This window comes from Hemiscyllium ocellatum, unplaced genomic scaffold, assembly GCF_020745735.1.
Source record: "Hemiscyllium ocellatum isolate sHemOce1 unplaced genomic scaffold, sHemOce1.pat.X.cur. scaffold_2320_pat_ctg1, whole genome shotgun sequence".
In the NCBI taxonomy this organism is placed as follows: Eukaryota; Metazoa; Chordata; class Chondrichthyes; order Orectolobiformes; family Hemiscylliidae; genus Hemiscyllium; species Hemiscyllium ocellatum.
In genome coordinates this window covers 71,099-77,098 of record NW_026868050.1, presented here as the reverse complement: position 1 = coordinate 77,098, position 6,000 = coordinate 71,099, and the positions used below count along the sequence as shown (strand labels likewise).

The 6,000-nt window shown below is 50.5% G+C and overlaps 1 pseudogene; it reads right to left on the bottom strand.

Annotated features, from left to right (window-relative positions):
- Positions 1 to 1,486: 1,486 nt before the first annotated feature.
- Positions 1,487 to 6,000, bottom strand: part of LOC132811700 (zinc finger protein 850-like) — a 55,836-nt pseudogene continuing 51,322 nt past the window's right edge.

Sequence of the window (6,000 nt, the reverse complement as noted above, 5' to 3'; positions counted from 1 at the left end):
ACATCCTGTACAACCTCAACATGATGTCCCAACCCCTCTCCTCAGTGGTGTGAACAATGAAGGCAATGTTGCAAAACGCCGCCTTAACCACCCTGTCTTCCCGTGATGCAACCTCCAAAGAACTATGTACCTGAACACCCCCACCCCATGTCTGTCTGTTCCATAACATTATCCGTACAAGTCCTTGTTTTAGCAAAAATGCAACCCTTTGCTTTTAATAAGCCTCTCTCTCACACACATACTCTCTCTCTCAGACACACACACACCCCTCAACACTCTCACTTTCCCAAGCATGCGCACACACACACAAACTCACATGCACACGCTCTCATTCTCTCATGCACACACACACACACACACACACACTACTCTTTGGGGTGAAATTGTATTGGCAGAATTATATTTGCAGATACATTCAATTTTGTTCAAAAAGCACACAATCTGCAGGCAGTCAATCCATGTAATATTTTACAAATTCCGACTTTGGAAACAGAACCAGTCTGATTCAAGATTGGAATACAGACACTCAAATCTTACACCTTTAATGCATTGTCTGAGCAGAGATGCCTTTCTTTTATAAAACCTTGTCATTTCAAGAACATTGTTACATATTAATGAACCAAAGCCCACACCCATTCTAAGAGATGAAGACTATCTAAGTTTGTTCAATATATTCTATCAGTTGCATGACACTGATCTTTTGATATAAGTTCTGTGTCTTATGACGCTGTTCCATGAGGCTTATATATTGATGAGCTGAAAATGTGTTGCTGGAAAAACGCAGCAGGTCGGGCAGCATCCAAGGAGCAAGAGAGTCGACATTTCGAGCTGAGAGACTTGGGTCTTTTCTCATTGGAAAGAAGGCGGTTAAGGGGGGATTTGATAGAGACATAAAAGATGATCAGAGGATTTGATAGGGTAGACAGAGAAAGACTTTTTCCTAGGGTGATGACGTTAGCTTGTACGAGGGGGCATAACTACAAATTGAGGGGTGATGGATTTAAGACAGATGTCAGAGGCAAGGTCTTTACACAGAGAGTGGTAAGGGCGTGGAATGCCCTACCTGCTAAGGTAGTCAACTCAGCCACATGAGGGAGATTTAAACAATCCTTAGATAAGTGCATGGATGATTTTGGGATAGTGTAGGGGACGAGCTGAGAATAGTTCATAGGTCAGCGCAACATCGAGGGCCGAAGGGCCTGTTCTGCGCTGGATTGTTCTATGTTCTAAACTTAGTGCAGGAGGCTGAAAGAAATGAGCAGCTTTAAAACAAAAACCTCTTGGAGCTCAAAGCTTTCAATGAGAGTCTGAGCCCGGTGGTAAGTTCAGGAAACCTTTATTGCAACCCAACTTTGTTACAGTTTCAGATCCCCCCAGCAAAACGGCAGAGAAAACGGAGTTGCTTTTTGAACAGCTCAAGGTGAAAGTGCACACACCACACCTCCCCTGTTCCCCCCATGCCCCCCACCCCCCTCACTGTCTTTACTATTGGTCAGCACCAAGCTGTCCCTTTGTAACTGGATCCTTGGTACAGCCGTAACCCGGAGGAAGTATTGCCTCACTCAGCAATTTCAACCCATACCCTGTCTCCAGTTAAGTTTCTCCCCACTCCTTTGCCAGGAAGGGGCAGTGTAGAGTCAACCAGACTGCTGTGGGTCTGGAGTCACGTGTAGGCCAGACCGGGTAAAGGATGCAGCCGGAACGACTTGAGTGTATCCTTTCCCACAATGGCGGTTCCCTTCCCTAACAAGGGAGAGAGGGAATCAGATGGGGGCTTTCTCCCCCTACCACCTCCTCCCTGAAATGGTCTCATCGTTAGATTCCGAATTCCACATTTCTGACCGAATACCAATTCTGCCATCTGTCGTGGCGGGATTCAAACCCAGGAGTCCCCGGAACCGGGTTGATATTCCAATCGATAATGGGACTTGGCCGTCACTCCTTCAATCCCCCTGCGATGGCACGTGAACTCGCTGGTGGCTCCGCAGGTTGGAGGAGCAGGTGAAGCCCTTCCCGCACTGAGAGCAGGTGTAAGGCCTCTCCCCGGTGTGGATCCGCTGGTGGGTCAGCAGGGCAGAAGATGTGCTGAAGGCCTTGCCACACTCGGGGCAGCTGAACGGCCTCTCCCCAGTGTGGACACGCTGGTGTCTCCGCAGGGAGGAAGATCTGCTGAAGGCCTTCCCACACTCGGGGCAGCTGAAGGGCCTCTGCCCCGTGTGGACCCGCTGGTGGCTCCGCAGTTGGGAGGAGCAGGTGAAGCCCTTCCCACACCGAGAGCAGGTGAACGGCCTCTCCCCGGTGTGGACACGCTGGTGCCTCAGCAGGGTGGAGACGTGGGTAAAGGCCTTCCCACACTCGGGCAGCTGAAGGGCCTCTGCCCCGTGTGGACACGCCGGTGGGTCAGCAGGTGGGAGGACTGGGTAAAGGCCTTCCCGCACTGACAGCAGATGTACGGCCTCTCCCCGGTGTGGACCTGCTGGTGGGTCAGCAGGGTGGAGGATCTGCTGAAGACCTTCCCGCACTGAGAGCATATGTACGGCCTCTCCCCGGTGTGGACCCGCTGGTGGCTCCGCAGGATGGAGGAGCAGATGAAGCCCTTCCCACACTGAGAACAGGTGAACGGCCTCTCCCCGGTGTGGACACGCTGGTGCCTCATCAGGGAGGAGACGTAGGTAAAGGCCTTCCCACACTCGGGGCAGCTGAAGGGCCTCTGCCCCGTGTGGACACGCCGGTGGGTCCGCAGGGAGGAGGAATCGCTGAAGGCCTTCCCACACTCAGGGCAGCTGAAGGGCCTTTCCCCCGTGTGGACCCGCTGGTGGGCCAGCAGGTGGGAGGAATGTCTGAAGGCCTTCCCACAGTCGGTGCAGGGGAATGGCCTCTCCCCGGTGTGACCGCGCCGATGAATCTCCAGGGCAGACGGGACACGGAAGCCTTTCCCACAGTCCCCACACTTCCACGGTTTCTCCACAGGGCGGGATTCCTCGGGTTTCTCCATGGCCAAAGCTTCAGCTGCACACAAACACGTGTAGAGCCCCTCCCTACCGTGAAATTCCCTTTCCAGGCTGTATAACTGTTTCAGGCTCCTCACACAGTGCGCTGCAACAGTGGGGTCTCTCGTCCAGTCCCACTGATGCTGAAAACATATTCAGACAGGAACCAAAAAGCTTTGATTCCTCTCTCAGAAATCACGGCGAAAATCTTTGCTGGCCCCAGTGGACTGAGTGACTGTTAGACATTGACATCAAAGTGAGGACCGGAGATGCTGGAGAGTCAGTCGAAAAATGTGGCACTGGAAAATCACAGGGGAGTCAGGCAGCATCCGAGGAGCAGGAGGGTCAATGTTTCGGTTATAAGCCCTTCATCTGTTGATTTTAAAACTTCCCTCTTCAAATCTTCAAAAATTCTGTCGGAATAGATTACAAAAGTCATCACTGTCAGTGCAGGGTAGAAATTCTGAACAAGCAATTCTTTTCTTTTGTTATTCCACAAAATTGAAAGCACCATCCCACTCTCCCTTCCCCTCTGTTCTCACTCCGCTCTAACTAATTTCCCTGAAGGTGCTGATTCAGGATCTTACAGGGACAGAAAAAGCAAAAATGTCAAGACTGACATCTCTCTGAATTTTGGATACCTCCACCTGAAAGTTAATATCTTTCCCAACACTGGGATCCTGCTGAGAGTGAGCAGGTCTGATTTTGGGAAGCAAAAAAAAAGTGTGTCAATTCAGGGTGAACCTGCCTCGCAGCTTCTTGAGCAAGGACCAGACACAAGATGGTTAACGTCCCCAGGAAGGTGGGAGCAAAATGAGAAGTCAAGGCACTAACGCCGACATTAGAGAGAAAGTGAACCTATTGACGTGGCAAAAGTTAGTGGAAAGCCAGAGTCATAGAGATGTACAGCACAGAAACAGACCCTTCTGTCCAACACGCCTGTGCTGACCAGATATCCTAAATTAATCTAGTATGTGGTCCATAGCTGGGGTCATCCACAGCCCCTGTCCTGAGACCTTGATGCCTCCAAGCTGACCCTCAAAGGTTCAGTTTGTCCCTCCATTCTTTCCCAGTTGTCTTTTGTAGGTTTTGAAAACTTCCCCAATCCTCTGAGTATAGGATTTGGGAAGTTATGTTGTGGCTGTACAGGACATTGGTTAGGCCACATTTGGAATATTGTGTGCAATTCTGGTTTCCTTAGTATCGGTAAGATGTTGGGAAACTTCAAAGTGTTCAGAAAAAATGTACAAGGATGTTGCCAGGGTTGGAGGATGTGATCGATAGGGAGGCGAGGGCTGTTTCCCCTCAGCGTTGGAGGCTAAGGAGTAACCTATAAAATCATGAAGGGCATGGATAGGATAAATAGACAAAGCCTTATCCAGGGGAGGGGGTCGGGGGGAAAAGAGTCCAGAACTAGAGGGCATATGTTTAGGGTGAGGGGAAAAGATACAAATGAGATCTGAGGTGAAACTTTTTCACACAGAGGGTATTACGTGTATGGAATGAGCTGCCAGAGGAAATGGTGGAGGCCAGTACAATTGCAACATTTAAAAGACATCTGGACAGGTGTATGAATAGGAAAGGTTTGAAGGGATATGGGCCAAATGCTGGCAGTTGGGATTAGATTGGGTTGGGATATCTGGTTGGCATGAACGGGTTGAACCGAAGGGTCTGTTTCTAAGCTGTACATCTCCATGACTAGTTGGACCACTTCCCGCTCCTCCGCCCTTGAGCCCCAGTTTTCTCATTTTCCCTCCCCCCACCTTGTCTCAGTCCCAACCCCCAAACTCAGCACCACCTTCCCAACCTGCAATCTTCTTCCTGACCTCTCCACCCCCACCCCCTCTCCCACTCCGGCCTATCAGCTTCACCTTAACATCCTTCCACCTATCGCATTTCCAACGTCCCTCCCCCAAGTCCCTCCTCCCTTCCTTTTATCTTAGCCTGCTTGGCACACTTTCCTCATACCTGAAGAAGGGCTCATGCCCGAAAAGTGGATTCTCCTGCTCCTTGGATGCTGCCTGACCTGCTGCGCTTTTCCAGCAACACATTTTCAGCTCTGATCTCCAGCATCTGCAGTCCTCACTTTCTCCTCTTGCTAATATACCACTTGCCTTGCTGATTGCTTGCTACACCTGTCTGACAAATGACAGTGACTGGTGTAGAAGGACGCTGAGGCCTCTTTGTCCATCCACACATCATTCCTGATAAAGGGCTCAGGTCCAAAATGTCAACTCTCCTGCTCCTCGGATGCTGCCTAACCTACCGTGCTCTTCCAGTACCACAATGTTTGACCCTGATCTCCAGCATCTGCAGTTCTCACTTTCTCCACATTCAAATACATCTCCATTTAAACAATGCACTTCCTTTCTGCGGTTTTTTTCCACAGCCAAGGCTATGACTTCATATTGTGGTACTGCATTTGCCATTGTGGTCTTCTCTATATCGGAGAGCGAGTGCAAACTTGGGGAACGATTCGCCGAGCATGGCAGCTGTGCCCACAGAGGGCGACCAGACCTCTCAGTAACCACCCATTCCAATTTCCTTCCCACTCCCTTTCTGACATGACCATCTTTGGCCTCCTCCATTGCCACAACGAATCTAACCGCAAATTGGAGGGACAACACCTCATCTTCCGGGCAGCCTGCAGCCCGAAGGACTCAACGTTGAGTTTTCCAATTTCAAAAAACCTCCCTCTCCATTCCCTGACTCCATTCCCATCCCCGCCCTCCTCCCTGCCACCAACAAGATTCATTCCTCCTATTGACCAACCAGGTCGTACCCTCTAACTGTCTTGACCTTTTCCCACTTCACCCCCACCCCCTTTTCTCTGCAGCTTCTGCACCCAGCCCCAGCCCTGAAGAAGGGTTACAACCGATTCGTCGACTTCTCCACCATCTGATGCCTCCTGCCTAACTATTTTGCCAATTGAGATACAGACCTGGATCAACGTTTCCGGAGTCTGTCCCTGCCGAATTCACTCTTTCCTTTCAGTTGCTGCAAGTCAACA